The 18,643-nt window shown below is 39.8% G+C and overlaps 1 long non-coding RNA gene across 1 annotated transcript; it reads left to right on the top strand.

The window, feature by feature from the left end:
• The first annotated feature begins 12,206 nt into the window (after positions 1-12,206).
• On the top strand, positions 12,207-14,025 carry LOC136339187 (uncharacterized). Its single transcript, XR_010732093.1, has 3 exons — positions 12,207-12,696; positions 13,541-13,759; positions 13,815-14,025. It is a non-coding gene; the product is annotated as an uncharacterized lncRNA (long non-coding RNA).
• Positions 14,026-18,643: the final 4,618 nt, after the last annotated feature.

The following is an 18,643-nucleotide window of genomic DNA, read 5'->3' as shown; positions in this document are numbered from 1 at the left end:
AGCCGCCCCTGGCACCCGTCATCCCTTAACAACCTTTTAGACGGCCATCCGGAAATCCAGGCCCTGATGCGGTCAGCACGTCGGATCGCATTTGCGCCGCTGTCTCCTGGAGTGACCACAAGACAAATTGCTCCAGTCGGACACCAGTCTATTGGACTTGATCCTTCGTTTCTAATGGGGCGCCCCAACAAAACAGCTCATGCGTCCGACCCAATCATATAAAGGACAAGCAATCCAACGAGCAATTTTTCTTATAAATATGTTCTATACGTTTGAGGCGGAAGATGTATATTTTATATTTTATTTTTGGCAATAAAGCTCTTCTTCTGAATCGTTGAGGAATGACTGAGGAATGTCATCATTCCAAAAGGCCGATTTGAGGTAAATGCTAGGCGTTTGATCATTGTACATTACGAACCCTGTCATTTCCTTAAATTGTATTTTTTCAGTATTGGTGACTACTCTATGTGGTATTTGTTAGTTTTTGTACGTTTTCTAGGTTCACCACTTGTTCAAGCATATGATGTCCGCCGTGCAGCCCAGACCTAACACCTCTTGATTTTTCTGTTTGGTATTAGTTAAAAGCTAACGTGGATTCATAACTTATTAACTCCAGCAATTAGATGATGGCGAAAATATAACAAGTTCGTTATTTCGTGCGAAAAAATCCACCAGATATTGTGCGGGTTGTAAGTTTTGTGCATCCTCGGAAGTAAGGTGTGTATTTGAGTGTAAGTTTTCATGATATAATTTATTTTTAAGCATCTGAGTATGACCTCTTGCTCAAACATAGCTAATCACAAGTTATCCATGTTTACTGAACAAGGGGCCATGAATGGCTTTTTATTAAAAAGAAAAAAATGTACTTTTAATGATTTTATGCTTGCAAATTTAGGATTGTAACCACGTTCGTAATTCCAATTTTAAACCTTTAATTTGTGGAGGCACATTAATGATTTTTTGTTCAATATGCGAATATGATGATAATCATTTAACCAGTGGCTTCTACTGTAAAAGCGACTCTGTGCAACGTACACTAACTCCTGAATACCGCCTCCACATTCTGAGAAAACCCCATTAAAAAAAAGTCCTATCGTAAGTTAGACCACCCTGTACGTGTACACTGAGGGAACTAAGTACGCGGACAATTCCGCGAAGTATTTTAAGCCCTTGTGGGTTCCGAGAAGGAAACTCCATAGCACAAAACCGTCGGCAAACGTTAAAGTGTCCTTAATTTGAGCTCTATTTGCCATCAGTTGCTTTACATCATTAAAGCAGTGCCAAGGCGGATTAAACGGCGGCGAAGAGATTGAATTACCGCCGGTCAAAGTGTCCAAAAGAACAAAATGGACCTAATATTAAAAGGACCGCACCCGTCGAGCCGGTGCTACCGTGTGACACGGCACAAAAGAAGTCTGAAAGGACCCTCTTCAGCTATGTTAACCTGTCTGTTTGAACGACATGACGAAAAAGAAAGGGCTTGTTTTCATTGACAGCCAGATCTGGGTTACCTTGTCAAATTTCAGACCGCGAAGTCCGAGGTGGGAGTACGCAAAGCTGTGTTCTTACCGTACAGGGTACGGTAAGGAAGTCATAACCGTTCCGAATTAAGGAAACGAGATACGCGTTTCCGATTGCAATTCGTCAATAAACAATTCCTTTCAAATTCGCGACTTTTCGCGTCTGATAATGAGATATTACACATAGTGTGTGGGCCGTAAACTATTCAGGGCAGTTTAATAATGTAGTTTTAACGTCAGAAACGGAAATATTTCTTCAAAACGAAAGACTTTCGCATTCATACGTATCTATAGGGTAAATGTGCGTTCAAGTGCTTCGACCAATCTGTGTAATTATTATTTTGGCGCAGTGATAATTAGGCTTAGGCAAATATGTATGGAAATACCTCAAAAGTATATGGGTACTTATGCAGATTCTTATAAAGGAATGTGCATATTTTGCATGAAATATGCTAATAAAAACACGGCCGTTACAGACTACATTTGGAAAAGTGATTATTTCACTCTAAATACCATAAATTAATAATGCATCAACAATATAAATCCTATTGTGGTCAATAATGCCGAGAAACTAAGTTCAAATCGGACCGAAATGTATTTTTCAGCAGTATTTCCACCTGAAGTAGGCTGGTTTGCTTATTTAATATTAATTCAGCGACCAGACAGGCAATAATAGCGTACTACACATCGAGCTTGTGAAGTACATTATTATAACCCGAACGTCAAATTTAAATACCGGAGCGCGCAGCGCTGAGGGATATAAAACATGAAGGCCATAAATATTTCATAACCGCGGCGTATGTGCGATTTTTATCATTATTAAATATAATTAGATTTTAGGAAGTTATTGCAAATTTACCTAAATTAAAATGTAAATCTTTGACGAAAAAAGGCGAGAAAACGTACTTTACTGTCATTGTACGTACTCAGTAATGATGTGTTTTATAGCTAGTAGAGGACAAAACTAATTTGCTTCACCATCACGTAACAACAAACCAATATTTAGCTTGTTGACTGCACTTAAATGAGAGTCTCTCGGAGCGAGAAGGAATAATAAGAGATTTGCGGGACAAAATAAACTCGTTACTCCCGCTAGCGATTTAAATCACACTTGTTATACAATATAGAACACAAATTCGCGATTTTCAGCAAAGTTGGTTGCGTTCAGGCAAACTGGGGTTTGTCGTTTCAATAATTTTCCTTACGATCGGGCGCTAAATGCTAAAAAAAGTAAACAAAAGAGAATATACCGCACGCAAATCAATGTGGCGTGTGTCAGTGTCAAAGTTTTTGCGGATATTTGACACTTACGTGGGGACACGACATGTCTATAAAAAGGTTTCATTGCACGTGTGCATGTAAAGACGTTATCGCACGCTGATAGTATATTGATAATTTTATTTAAAGGTACCACACATGCGCTGCTAGAAAAAATTCTGTACTTTGATTGCTGATTGAACTTCGTTGCTTGGCCAACTGCAATAAACATGCAGTAGAAGAGTATCACTTTTCGCACCTGTTAGATAAGTAACTATTTTAAATGAATATTAATTAGCTTTTAATAGATCCCATCGTTGATATTGGGTAATGGCCGTGGACAAAAAATATTTCCCTCAAGAGAGCTACGTGTAAACGTCTCCCCTAGAGAATGATGGCTATCATATAGGGACTGTAGAATAGTTTAATATAACTTATCTACGTTCACTGATTCGTTCAGGTTAGTTTGTGGTTGTGTAAGTTCTTTCAAGCTTATTGTTACGTATCATAAGTAAGGCCGTAGAAAAAATGTGAGTCGACCGTTGCACTACAAAAACTTTCTGTGAGATTGGAATTTTAAGAAATAGATGAAAAGGTAATAGATCTAACGAACGTATGTTCCTGTATTTTTGTCTCATTCCGCTCATTTATATGTACTTCTTGAAACTTCCAACTTTATTGCCGCGCCGGTTCGCTGGATCCAATTTACTAAGAACTTTCTCAATGAATTGGAATTTAAGACCCATATCCTCAATTCGCCATGGCCCTGGAAGCGCCATCAGTATTGTTGGGAATATCTGGAGCGTGGTGCGAAGAAATACTGGAAGCGGTCGGACGACATCGGGCGAAAGATCTCCGCAATATGCATGTTATACAAATAATTATGGAATTATGCAAATTTTCAAAAACTTGCACAAAATATGCGGAATATGCTACATATTTGGTATGAATGTCTAAGATTATGAACGATAAGCCGGCCTCAGTTAACTTGCTTAAGCAATGGTTATAGTTTCAAGATGGAGATGATTCGGCAACACCGTCTAGATTGGGCCGTCATCCATGAATGATAAACGATGGAAACATATGTGTAATGGAAAGTTTATCTGCATTCAACAGAGCCGGCGTTGTTATTTTATATCTATATTCGGTTGACGTTGATGTATGACACTCGGCCCCGGACGTTGCGATGTCGGCAGCGCGTGCCTGATTGATTGTGGTGCTTCGTTCGGAAAAAGCCTCATGAGGTCGACTTTTATGTAAGCGTGTTAAAATTCCGAAAGGTGGGATAAATACTTCATGACTAATATATCACCTTTGAATCGGCATTACTCCTTCCTCGCCAGTATCTCCAGTTAATAACGTGATTCCTTTACACCCATTTCCCACTTAGAAATAGATTGAATTCGCGCGTCGGTCATAGATAAACATGTACGCTGTAATTACCAGAACTGATCGAGTTACGAGATGGGAACGTTTCAACATTAGAGAGATTACACGTCACATTTCGTTTGTCTCAAGCTGCGATAACCGGAAATTTATATAACGGTATGTTGAAATGGGTAAGAAACAACAATGGGACCCTGGGCGAAGACTGTTGCCATGTACTCGACTTGAGACAGTGGCAGGGTGAAACTGACCCGTTAGTGCAACAAGATACGACATACCATGCATTAGCGAAGCCTCATTCAGAAATAAGCCGACCGAGTCAAAAATCTTTGTTCAAACAGAGCAAAGTCAGGCCGGACCGCTGCGCTGTCCAAATATTGAACACCGATAACGCAGCCTAATGGCCAGAGCGACGTCGTTGTTTTCGGCAAATTTACCTTTCACATCCCGGGAGAGCTTCGGATCATCGGCGTTGTTTTTAGATGGCAATGTTAGGCGAAGCCATCACTGACATGATTTCAAATTGAGATGTCAGGCCCCATATACAGTGGGCCTGAGATAAGGATGGTCAAGGCGAGGATCCGGCAAACGGTCTGCGTCTATGAAATGAAGAAATGAGTCGTCACGGCAGGTCTCACAAAAAGTGGATCAGAGATAAACACACAGCCGATAACAGCGGTTCGAAATGTTGTTGAATGGACAAAATCAATATTACGTTAACCACATATAGATAGAGTCCTGCACAAATTCGTTAAAAACTGAAAGAAATATTTTTCGTGAAAATGCTGGAACACGTCAAGTATTATTTTTAGTTTTGCGTTTTTTAACGTAATAAACACGTACACGGGGTTGCTCGTGTAGTAGATAAATGTACTTTTTTATTTTTTTTCTTATGGAACCTCGTTCTCATCGCCCCTACATTACGACGTTTTTGCGTTTTTTCAGAAATTCTAAACATATTTCATGTAACATACCCTTGCCTAAATTTAACAGATTTCGAAAAAATATACAAAAAATAGAAATAACGATGGAACCATTAATACTTAGAAAATAACAATATAAACTGCTATAATCTCATGTATTAAATATTGGAACTGAGCCGCTTTGATTTTCTAACAGTGGCCAAGCCGCAATTCAAATTCCTCAATTATTCTCATCATTTCAGGAGATGTTGTGGAGCTTCTTGAGTAATTTTATTTTCTAACTCTTCTACGCTATTTAAATACACCGTACGTTTCATATAAGTCCATAAAAGAACTCCAAATGGGCGAGATCTGACGACCTATCAGGCTGCACTAATTGCCATATTGCGCATAATATTTCCTTGTGTACAAAATATTTCAATAATTCTTGCATTTAGACATAGGTATGTTACATAAAATATCTTTATATTTTCTCAAAGAAATCAAAAACGGCATAATGTACATGGGATTCCATAAGAAAAAATAAAAAAGTACAATTATCTAGAAGATGGGTAACCCTGAGCATATGTCTTTTACGTTAAAAAATGCACAAATAAAAACAATATTTGACGTGTTTCGGCATGTTCATAAAAAATGTTTCCTTGAGTTTTTCCTGATTTTAGGGTCACTTTTAGTTCTCTATGTATGAAATGTCACTGTTAAAACCCGATTTAACTAGGAAAAACTAATATTAATTATCAGCCTTAAACAATTCGAGATTCTCCTAGTCAAAACTAGAGTTTCTTAAGGAGGTTAGTTGAATCCAGTTTCAATCTAGAAAATGCTACTAATAAGTCTTTTTTACGGACTACGTTTGGTTAAAACTAGTTTTCACTAAATATGATTAATATAAAACGTATATGGGGCCCATATGTAGGATAATTTATGAACAAGACAAAATGAGAAGAAGTACAGACGACCAGATGAAGTTCCAGTTGATCCTGTGAGATTATCGATGGCTGCATAACTCCCGTTCAGAAATAATCGGAAACTGTCAGGTGCATGCAAAAATAGATTTTACTTGGGAAACTTACCGGTATTTGAATAAATTCGTGATTAAGTGCTAATAAAAAAAACGCATTGATTAGGGTCCTCCATTAACGAAAATCCATATGGAAGAAATGTACATTGAAATTTAGGATTGATAAGATATTTTAACATTTTCAACATATTGGGCAATTGGACAGTTTATCAGACACCAAGAGATTTTTTGCTGATTTTTTTGTGGGACCTGCCATGATAACACGTTTCTTCTTTTCATAGAGACAGTATGGATTCAGTAATCCGATACTAGAATGTTGGGGGGCAATTTTGCGGGGTGCAATTGTAATTGTTGAACTTATATGGTCTGGAAGGGTGAAGAATTGTGACGGAGGTAAAATGACAATAAAACGATTTGGTGAACTTTTCGTTGAGACGTTTAATACCGAACTAGCTCCAATTTATCAGTTGTCGAAAAACGGTTTTCTCTTATCATAGCAGAATGGCCACTCAGCAGTTGACTGAATCGCACAGCTGCTTTGGCGGTCTTTTCATCAAACGAGGAAGGGAACATTAACTATTATTATTTTTACTTCTAAAGCTTACACTACTTCAACACTCTCCCTAAAAATAATATGTAATTATATTAATACATGCTTACATGTGATTACGGACACTTAGACTAATTCTTAACTAGGCCTACTTTAAGACGCAACATTTCAAATGTTTGTTTAGCCAAAGGCTTAGTCATAATGTCTGCAATCTGGTTTTCACTTGGAACATATAGTATATCAAATTCCCCCCTTTTAAACAGGTCACGAGTAAAGTGAAATTTTATATCTATATGCTTGGTGCGCTTATGTCCTTCTGGATTTTTAATTAGTCTTATAGCACTTTGATTGTCAATACACAGTGATATGTTGCTATACTTGGTAGCATTTACACCGATTTCCTTGAGAATACGCACTAGCCACACAAGGTCTTTTGCTGCACTAGCTGCACTCATGTACTCTGCTTCTGTAGTAGATAATGCTACGCATTGTTGTTTCCTGCTCTGCCATGACACTGCAGCTCCGTTTAGTTTGCAAATGACACCTGTTGTTGACCTTCTGTTTTCAATGTCTCCAGCAAAATCAGCATCACTGAAGACTTCTAATTGTTCATGTGTATGATAGAACAGACCAAAGTCTGCTGTGCCCTTGATGTAGCGGAGAATTCGTTTTACAAGTTTGGAATGTGCTTCGGTTGGATTTTCTAGTGCTCTTGAAGCAACATTCAACGCATATCCAATGTCTGGCCTCGTGTTTACTTGCAGAAACATCAAACTTCCCACAATTTCACGATATGGAAATCCTTCAATTTTCTTTTGTACTGTTATATCCGTCTGCCATCCTGGATCAATGGGTGTAGCAACCGCCCTTGAGTCTTCCATTCCGTATTTTTCTAGAATTCTCTTAATGTAGGCCTTCTGATGAATAAAAATTGAACCATTATTCTGTTTTTCAATTTCTATTCCAATGTAGTTCTTAACGTCACTTGCAACTTTTGCCTTGAATGTGTTTCCAATTTTCTGTAGTAGCTTTTCAAGTTCCTCTACGTTTGACGAGGCTATTAATCCATCGTCAACATATAGCAACAATAGCATTTTTATGTCTCTGTTTTTGCTTATATATAGACACGGATCTGAAGTACTCTCCCTGAAGCCGCATCCCTCCAAAAAACTTGCAAATTTGTCATTCCAACATCTAGGGGCTTGCTTCAATCCGTAAAGACTTTTTATCAGTTTGCAGACACGGGGGGTACCATCTTCAAATCCTTCTGGTTGTTTCATAAAGATTTCTTCTGTTAATTCCCCGTACAGGAAAGCTGTTTTTATGTCAAACTGTTTCAGATATAATTTTTCCGATGCCGCAGTACTTAGCAATACCCGGATTGTTTCGGATCTGGCCACTGGACTGAAGGTCTCGTTGTAATCCACTCCTCTTTGTTGTGAGCAGCCTTTGATAACTAATCGCGCCTTGAGGCGATCTACTATTCCATCTTCCTTGTATTTTGTACGGTACACCCATCGGTTTTCAAATATTTTTTTGTTTAATGGTTTTTTCACTATTACCCACGTTTCATTTTCCAATAAGGACGTCATTTCTTCGTTCATAGCATCCATCCAATCGTCACGTTGTTCTGAGGAAACTGCCTCCTTGAAACACATAGGTTCATTCGCTAAGAGCGCGACAGGTATCCCATAGAAGTCAGGTCGTTTCAGCTGTAATCTATCTCTTAGATTTCTTTCTACGGGTGAATTATTCTGTGTGGTGTTTTCTTCATGTTTTTCTTCCTGCACTTCTTCCTTCGGTTGTTCGATTATGTTTTCAACCGATACTACTTTCGGTTGCATCACTTCATTTTTGAAAATCACATCACGACTCACTATCACGTCGTTCCGATCAGGTATCCACACACGGTATCCTTCCACGTTCTCGGTATATCCCACTAAGTAGCCTTTGTAGGACTTCTTGTCTAGCTTGCGTCTCTTTTCTTTTGGAATGTGTGCAAAGCACTCCGTACCGAAGATTTTGAGGTGAGAGACTCGGGGCTTCTTTCCACTCCATATCTCTATTGGTGTTTTATCAGGTGTCCTCGAAGGTCCTGTCCTGTTCAAAATATAAACGGCTGTGTTCATTGCTTCCGCCCATAAGCCTTTAGGAAGGTACGACTTTGAGTATAGCATTGACCTCGCAGACTCTACAATCGTTCGGTTTTCCCTTTCAATGAATCCATTTTGTTCTGGAGCGTACGGAATTGTTACTGTTTGTTTTATGCCCATCTTGCTTAATAAGCTCTTTACATTTCTGTTGACATATTCCTTGCCACCGTCATGTTGAATTTCTCTAACATGATCAGTGAACTGCGTCTTTACTTCGTTTAGAAACTGCTCTAGTTTTTCATATACTTCTGATTTATTTCGAATGAAATAAATCACTCGGTATTTACTGAAATCGTCTTTGAATAGTAGATAGTACTGTTTTTCGCCTAATGATTTCACATCCATTGGGCCGCAGACATCACTGTGAATCAGTTCTCGAGTTTCTACTGCACGGTCTTCTTTGCGATCCCGAAATGCTTGCCTGTGATTTTTACCGTAAGCGCACCCATCACAGAATATATTGTCGGTGGTCAGTTCATATCCAAATCTTTTCATAACTGTTTGCACGTGTTTATTGTTTTGGTGTCCTAATCTTTCATGCCACAGATTTAGCGTATCGTTGCTTTTTATTGAGACCAAAACATCCGCGGCTTTGCGGAAAGGTGCAACGACACGTAATACTATGCGATAAAGATTTTCTGCTTCTTCTCCAACGGCCACGACTTTGTTATCTCGTAAGAACATACAATTCTTACCGTTGTTTTTAACAACAAAGTCGGCACCTCTTTTTGCCGCAATTTTTACGGAGAAAAGATTTCGGGCGATTTTTGGTACATACAACACGTCATAGAGAGTTCCTGCTAGCCATGTTCCGTTAGCATACGTTTCGACATTTATTTGCCCACTCCCGTAGGCGGCAATACTTTCCCCATTTCCGACACGTATCATTTGAGGTTCCGGAAAAACTTTAAATTCATCAAACCAGTCCCTGCGGTTCGTGATGTGATTTGTCGCACCGGAGTCAATTAACCAAATATCAGAGTTGTTTTGTTCACTTCCGATTTCTACAAATGCTTGTTTTTCGCCATAATCATCTATCTGCATTTGAGCACTGGCATTTTTTAGACAGTCCTTTTGCAGATGCCTTTTTGAACCGCACTTTGCGCACCCCGGACAGTCTTTACGGAAATGTCCCATTTTTCCACATGTGAAACACTCCTTTTCCCTTTTGAATTCCTTTTTGTGAGTAAATTTTGCTTTTGTCATTAATGCTGTTGTCAATTCTTCCACTTCTGATTCGCTCTTCTGCAATCGAAGCTCTTCTGTCATGAGACGAGTTGTTAGTGTCTCGATGTTACGCTTCGACGAGTCCATTGAATCCCAAGCGCTATGGAAGTGATTAAATTTGGCTGGCAGAATTGACAGGATCCTTGCCATCAGCATTGATTCTGGTATTGGACTGTTTAATTTTTTCATCTTACTTGCCATTTGTTCCAATTTTGAAATGTGCCCTGCTATGTTTAACAGAGAGTCCCACTTTAATTCAAAAAACTGTTTTTGAATTAATCCTAGACTTTCGTCAGACTTCAAGTCATATACGCTATGTAACTTGACCCACATTTCTCGAGCATTTTCGCAATTCATCAATAACTGCAGCGGTTTGGTTTCTACGGAGGTGACAATGGTTTTCCTCGCTAGACGATCTGCCTTTGTCCACTCTCGACTTCGTTGGTCGTAGTTCTGGTCTGTGCTTTCTGGTTTTATGAACGATCCATCGCAAACTCCCAGAGCATCCTCACTGTCCAGTAACGTACTTACAACGAACTGCCACTGTTGCCAGTTGTCAGCGTCCCTGAGCTTTTCAATCCTTGGTTTATCACTCTCCATTTGAATGTCCACGTCTTTGAATGTATTACACTGTTGAAGATAATTTCACCAATCACAATTTCAGCACCTGTGTAACTGGGCCCATAACCTGTTGAACTTATATGGTCTGGAAGGGTGAAGAATTGTGACGGAGGTAAAATGACAATAAAACGATTTGGTGAACTTTTCGTTGAGACGTTTAATACCGAACTAGCTCCAATTTATCAGTTGTCGAAAAACGGTTTTCTCTTATCATAGCAGAATGGCCACTCAGCAGTTGACTGAATCGCACAGCTGCTTTGGCGGTCTTTTCATCAAACGAGGAAGGGAACATTAACTATTATTATTTTTACTTCTAAAGCTTACACTACTTCAACAGTAATGCCGTTGAAGGAAAAAAAACTTGTTCAGGAGATTCAGTGATTTTTTTTATATTCGTCCACACTGGATGTCACCAATGTTAAAAGAAATTAGCCCAACAAAAACCCGACTACTGTGGAACGAAAATAACAGGGAAAAGGGCCCTGTCACCAGTGACAGGGGGTGAAATATGAGAAATTGCCAGTGAAGAACACACACAATAATTGAGTGTTTTGTTTGGCTTGTCAACGAGGACGAAACCCGAGCCGCAACGCTGGCAGCCGGAATCCTTTTGCGGCGACTTAATTGACAGCCAAGGGTTGAAACCGATGTTGAGTTTCTAGGGACAGAGTCAGTTTAGAACACCTACGTGAGCAGTCTGAAGAAAAATCCTTTTTTTAATTCGAAACGGTTATAGCCATACATAATCGCATAACTGGCAGTTTGATTATGAGTTATATTGTGATACTACCACAGATATTTTTTCTCTGTTGTGTTGGCTGCACTTCATGCATACAATTTAAATAGCAAATAATGCTGAAGTTATTATGCGCATAACGTATAATACATGTGTCTGTCAAATTAATATGTCATTTGCCGTGTATATGTCAAATATTTTTCGGCAGTACTGCCAATCAACTATTTCACAATCTCAAAATTAGTGGGTATTTCAAATTTACTTCTTAACAGAAAAAAATAATACAGAGAGTGATCCAGAAATATTGGTGAACGAGAACACACAAATGAAAATGGCATGCTAGAGAAGAAAAGAAGGTACACTTGGCCCATACAAAAGCGTTTGTTTTCATTTTACGGGGTGTCAAAAATAACAAAATTATGCAGATCGAGAGTAAAGAGGTAGAAGTACTGCTCAGCCTAATAGAAAAATATCAAGTTCCTCGACTGGAAAGAACTGCAACAAATTTCTTCTATTGCATTTGCAATAGCTTTGATCGGTGGATGACTGAACACATGCGATGTCCACCTTGAACTGCTCGAACCGGCTCCAATCGACACCCCCGGGTCAAATCCGCTCACATACAACTTCTTTTTTATTGGTGCCGCCGATCAAATCTCTGATTGCAATCGATTCGTGGATTCAGTGATTACTTGAGCCGGATTTAGAAAATACACTTGAATGTGAACGCATATTGAGCGTAGATGTGACGTTTCCTTTCCATTTGACAGCCGTCAAAAAATTCATTGAAAGAGCCTTTGAGTGCGTCTCGTGCACGTAACCGTGGATCCTGAACGAGGTAACTGTTCTACTGACTGGATCGGCACATCAATGTTATTTATCCCAATTGTCAGAAGTGTGTAAATGCTCCTACTAAAAAAGATTGCACACACATAGGAAAAAAGATCAGGTTAAATGATAAAAAGTATAATCAAACACGACATAACTACTCTCCAATCCTCAAATGCAAAACATTTTAATTTCCTTTTTCCGAGTCGGCACAATTTCCCTTTTGTCCTAGGGTGACACGACAGTCCATTGTCAAACTCACTCGTCGGCCTTATCAGACCGGCCCATTATTCCGTTAAAATTAGCCTTCAAAGCCCATTTTAACCTCGCGACGTGCTTCTTTTGTTATCTGCATTGTGTTTTATAGTTTACAGGTCGGAGCTCATTTTATTTCCATACTTGTCACGAATAGCCCCTGATAATAATCTGAGCTAAGCGGAATGGAGAGCTTCAACGGCCCGTTTATCGCAACCGGTAAGGGAACAAATTGATGGAGCGTTCATGCTGGAGGCCCCTATTGGGTAGATAAGTATCAAAGCTGAGGGGAACGGCTGCAGCTGGCCGCCGGTAGACGGTATCGCGTTTCCTTTGACACTTGACAACAATAACAATAAACACGCTGCTTATCGGGCCGACTAAATTATTTATCTCCTTCGGCGGTTTTCGATGCTAATCGGCAGGGCCCCATTGTTGGGTGGTTTTTGGGTGCGACTCAGATTTCAAAACGAGCATCACGAAAATCCGAACAATGCCCAACTTCTTACAAAACACCAACCAGGCCACTGGCAACATGCTCTATCCTGTTAGAAACGATCCAATCTTTCGTTTAGCTTATGCATCTCACGTCGGCGTTGTCTATTTGAATAACTCGCCAATCAATCGAACGTCGCCTCTTTTTGACTTCAAAGCAGCTTGCGATAAATCACTGAAATGAGGTTTTCCAGAGACGGACTGGGGAAGCAAGTTTGCAAACTTCAGTGCGGTGTTCGTTTGCCCGAGGACCGACCGCCCCTGCATTTTGCGAAGTGGTCCTCTCTTTATTCGATCAGGATATAAAATCTTTCACAGATTTTTTCAAATATGAACATCCCACGATAAAAAATGAGGCCCTTGCGAGCACGTCGAAATGATTTATGTAACGTTCCCTTTGAACTTCAGTGGCGAACGATGTAGTCTCGGTAATATGAAGTAACACTGATTTGGACCTTTTGGAAAGATTTTTAACGAAATTGACAAATGCATCCTCCAAGACAATCTCTAGCGTTCTAAAGCACCTTTCTGATAGGAAAATCCTTGTCTGATACTCTACGTTCCTTAGGACAAATCCCTTGGAAATCCGGGCGTTTTCCACATAATTACGGGACGGGTCCGGATTCCGGCTGTCAACTACACTTTGCGGGAACGGCATAAGGACCGAAAGGGCATTAAGGGCTCCGGTGGCCTTTAATAGAGCCGTTCGAAGGGGATTCTGGAAAATTGTGCCTAGATACCGTCGACGTATGACGCTGTAAGTTTTGGGATCTCTTCATTGGTGTCGGTACGAGTTGAAATAATTTTTATAGGGGAATGTCATAATAGGTATTTCTTTACAGTAAAATAGTAGCAATGATGGGCTGTGAGACAAAAAAGAGAACAAATTTTGATGCTGCAGATAGACGCTCCAAATTTATACTTAATTTTGAATTTATTTTATATTTGTGTGATCTCAATAGAAAAAATAATACAAAATACACTTGTCATAAGGCCATTCGGCCACCCATCCATTTCTCGTCGCTTCACTCTTTGTTTTACGGCTAGCGGTACATGCGCCAACGTGCTGTCTCACGAAATTTTTGCCAAAATTTTACATTGATCGACGAAACAATTTTTTGCCCTTTTGGACGTATCAACAACTAAAAAGATTATTTCTGGGTAACAGACAATACTCATCCTATCCAAGTGCACGTGCGGTTTGATTAAAAACTCGTTGTTTGGTGCACAATATGCTCTGAACCAGTCATTGAACCCTTCCCTTTGGAAAATGCCGGCGACATTTTCGCTGGTAGTTGAGAACGGTATCGAAAAATGACACATGAACTTCTCCAAGGATAGTTGGAAAATATAAAAAAACTTCTGAATTCAACAAGCAGGACCTAAATGCCACACGGTCTGTCAGGCTGCGTTCTAGTAGCTGAGTTATCGAATGGCCTCCTCACTTTCCCGATTTAACGACATCGGATTTCTTCTCATCGGGATACTTGAAATGCCCAGTCCACCACAAACGTTAGAAGACCACATGGCGCCATCATCTCATCCAAAAAATGATGTATGGAAGCGGGTTGCAGGTATGGAGTGAGATGGGTGCGGGGCCAGCTGCCTACGTTGCTAGCGCCTGCGCATGAAATTCGCGGGAAAATCTACGCAATGAAACAGTCCAACAGTTTGTCGTATTAATACCCTTAGGTAAAATATACCTTTCGAAAAATCAATCACATGATGCGGCCTAAAGGCCTGCAGCGCTGCCAAAAAATCGTTTCGGCGATCTCACTTGAACATGCCATGTAAATTGAATTCATTGCATTCAGGTATCTACAACTGAATGTCAACTGTTACATCTCAATAAATAAATGGAAGGTTGCATTGTTGCTGACAAAACTTTTCAACGCCATAACATTCAAATGTCACGACAGACGAGTGCGATTCATATGTTGCTTCAGTGCCAGCATGAGTGACGTCAATGGATTACTTTAGGGCAATAACAAATCAGGTTAATGTACAGCTTACGGTTTTAGTACATCGTTAATTAAGTGCCCGTTTTAATGGAAAACAATGAGATTTGGTGTAAATGGGCTGTTTCGAAGTGAGATAGGCGAATATTTAAATATTTCACCTTCGGAGTGGCTTGGAAAAGTGAAAAAGCACTTGAGGATAAATAATCGTCTTCCAGAGAGAGGATTTTTCCATTTCCAGCTGTTAAAAGCATAAATCAGTGCGAGCGAGGGGGCATTTCCAGCGAATGCCACGGCGGCGTCATAAATTTAAAATAATTCTCTAATAAAACAGTGACAAGTCCTGACATATGGCGTGGGCTCGCAAAAGATATAACGCTGGAAATTTTAATAAATCAACGAAATTAATAATAACAAACCGAAACTGATGGATAATGCGAAAATAAACATTATTTATTACCGCCAGGGCAAAATTCCTTCGTAAATGCTTGGTAGACTTCAATATTCGCAGCAAAAACGTATTCAAAACCAATTTGATCATTGGATCTACATATATTCCTGGAGAGATTTTTGGTTCATCATTATGATACCTGAAAGTCTCTAATGGCAGGAATTAGCATGCTAATCGATGAGTGTAATTTACGAGCAAGTAGATAATCGGCCAAACCTGTCATTAACGTCGTATTAGAAAATATTTAAATTTAAAGTGGCCTTCTACAGCAAACCATTAAAGGAATTTATTAAGAACTTTAATTTATGCCTGTATTTATTACAATAATTACACGGTGCCTGAGGTAATAAAAAGCAATTTGGTACAGGTACTTATCCGGACCCCATTATGTTGTTATGGAAATACTGATAAACGCTTTAACATCATTTGTTCGAAAATAGGATATGCAATGGACGAAGAAAACCGAACTCTTACACTTTCTAATAGTATAGGTATTTGACAAGTGCGGTAATAATAATCGTATTACGCACGCATGGGAGGTATATGAACGAAGCTACGCAACGGCGAGCGTGTATTTCCATGGGTGCGTAGTCTTTACAAGCTGAATTTTTTACCCTTTAACTCTAATTTAAACCGCAAAAACTGCTCCTTTTATTGTTACAGCGTCCAAGTTTCAACGGTATATAGTCACGTAGGGCTTTTTATGAATAACTGTCGTGTTACCACTAGGTATGTGCATAAGTCTCAAGCCTTTAGAAACCAAGAGAAATATGGTCAGTACCTATCTCGCGAAGACCTCTTATTTACTTTTCTCTTGGAAGAAAGCTGATATTAATTAACCCAAGCAACGAAAATTCACTATTCCTTTAATCGCGCAGTTCGCTTAGTCAATTGCTCGGCTTCACACGGCGCAGCCGGGCCTGTGCTGGAAACAAAAGTTATGGCCACCCATGATCACTCTCGCAGCGTGCGTTAGATCTACCGTGCGTAAGGAGCGCTTTGCTTATTAGCAAGGTAGAGAATGCATTGTTTGCTATTCGCTTAATAGCTGTAGGTAAAATACTGTAATGGTCACCTTAAACGTACTCGCTTATTGAAAATATCCGGTTAGAGCGAATTCATCTGTAAAATACCAACCAAACTGCCGTTAAATCGTAAGTTACATTACTTTCAAATAACGAAACCATTTATAGCGGAGTTTCGGATAAAACGGACCTTAATGTATTGTATAATAGCAAAAGTTTTCGGTTGCAGCGAGCATAAATCGGTATTTCCCCTAGTATGCAGGGGATTTCCCGAAATCGTTGCGGGTGCACAGGAGTTCATTCAGGCTAGGGCTGTTAGATTGATACTTGTTACTTACTGTTAAAAATCACTTTAAAGCTTATTCCAATCCAGAAGGAAATTCTTTCGGAAGCGTCTCAATATCCTTCTGGGCAAGCGCATGGCTTATTTCAAATTGAAATTTATAACGTGAGCTGCCGTCTGGGAATGGTAGAAGCACGCTTCTGGGCAACCGCATTGCTTATTGCAAGGTCAAATCTGCAACGTGAGTTGCCGTCTCCGAACGGTCCAAACATGCTTCTGAGCAAGCGCATTGCTTATTGCAAGGTCAAATCTGCAACGTGAGTTGCCGTCTCCGAACGGTCCAAACATGCTTCTGAGCAAGCGCATTGCTTATTGCAAGGTCAAATCTGCAACGTGAGTTGCCGTCTCCGAACGGTCCAAACATGCTTCTGAGCAAGCGCATTGCTTATTGCAAGGTCAAATCTGCAGCGCGAGTTGCGCAGAAGGATCCTTGAATCGATTTGGAGCGGTTTCCTTGTCAGTTGGACCAGACCTTTAGAAAATTCAATTGCACGTCTGGCATCATTGGAGCGTAATTCTAGGCTAGTTTTTGAGCTCGCTTTTAATTGCTCACGTTATAAGAGAGGCAATAGCGTTCCGCACAAAGGGACATTCCTTTTTCAGCCACAGTGAGCTGTCATGGACGACAACAACATCGGAACTGAAAGCTCACCGGGACGCCGATAAATATTCATTAAACGCAATTATGGCAACGCGGGCTCCGCTCTTTATTGCCTCGTATATTTCGCGACTCTTTTACGGCCGTTTGCACCCCGCTTTATGGTCGCACCAGGAAAAATGAAACTCCGACGCGTCCTGGTTATACTCGCAAAAGATTTACGGCTCCAGGGATTAGCTCCAAGCATTGGCTCTAAGGCACACTAATATAATTCCTCATTTTTCCGTTGGTGTGGATGAGTGCGGAGGCTGGAAGCCCATCAGCGCACCATCCAGGTCAACATTGTTTACATAAACTTCTGGTTCATTACTCTTTCTCCTCACTAAGTAACACAAATTATCTTACAGAAAGGCAATTAAGACTCGGCGGACAACTTTGACTATAAATGGTCCGGCGAGCCGCATAAATCACTCGTACTCCGTCTAATTAACTAATATGTGAGTGCAGTGCACGGACCAATCATAATATAAATCTCGATAATGGGGAAGAAATAGTGTTTGGAAAGCAGCTAGATTAATCGCAGCAATTATTTAAGTTGAGTTTACAAAACAACCTCACAAATCACTGTCGCAGAGCAGCGTTATGAAACGGCCATTCGCGTTATTTATGGCTTAATTAATAAGTTTGTGCCCGATGGGGTCAATTTCCACTCCTTAACGCTTATTAGGTAAGAGCCACTCGGAAAGCGCTTTTGGCCTCTACTCCGGGATTTCTGCTCGCAGCCTGTTAGTGAGGAAAATTAGATAAAATATGAATAGAATCCAATTCAGTGGGATGTCTGTAAGACGTCGCATTTACAGATGTTCTTTGCTCATTTAAAGTTATTTATTGATTCGAGATTAGTGGAAACACTAAAAGGCTTTCAGCAGTGGGTCGGTATTAATTTGTACAATTCGGCTGTGAGATAAGGCTCTCTTTTTAAAAAATTTCATTGATAATGACTTTTGTGTCGCCATAAACTACAACGTGATTTATAATAATTTGTCCGGTTCGCTCAACACCGCTGTCCATTTTCAATAAAACACTTAAAAGATTTATCGCCGTAGCTATATGTGGTAGTAACTAAGACCGAGTCATATATGTAACATAAATAATGTTATACGGAAAGTTATGGCCGGTATTTTAAGGCCTTCTTAATGCGGCAGCGCCATAAAACAGCATTAAAAGCGGCGAAATAGTCAGTTATCACATGTTCAATAAAAATAAACCAATAAAACTAAATGACTGTATATTTAT

The sequence above is a fragment of the Euwallacea fornicatus genome, chromosome 5, assembly GCF_040115645.1.
Source record: "Euwallacea fornicatus isolate EFF26 chromosome 5, ASM4011564v1, whole genome shotgun sequence".
Taxonomy (NCBI): Eukaryota; Metazoa; Arthropoda; class Insecta; order Coleoptera; family Curculionidae; genus Euwallacea; species Euwallacea fornicatus.
The sequence above is the reverse complement of the archived record's forward strand: the minus strand, read 5'-3'. Positions and strand labels throughout refer to the sequence as shown.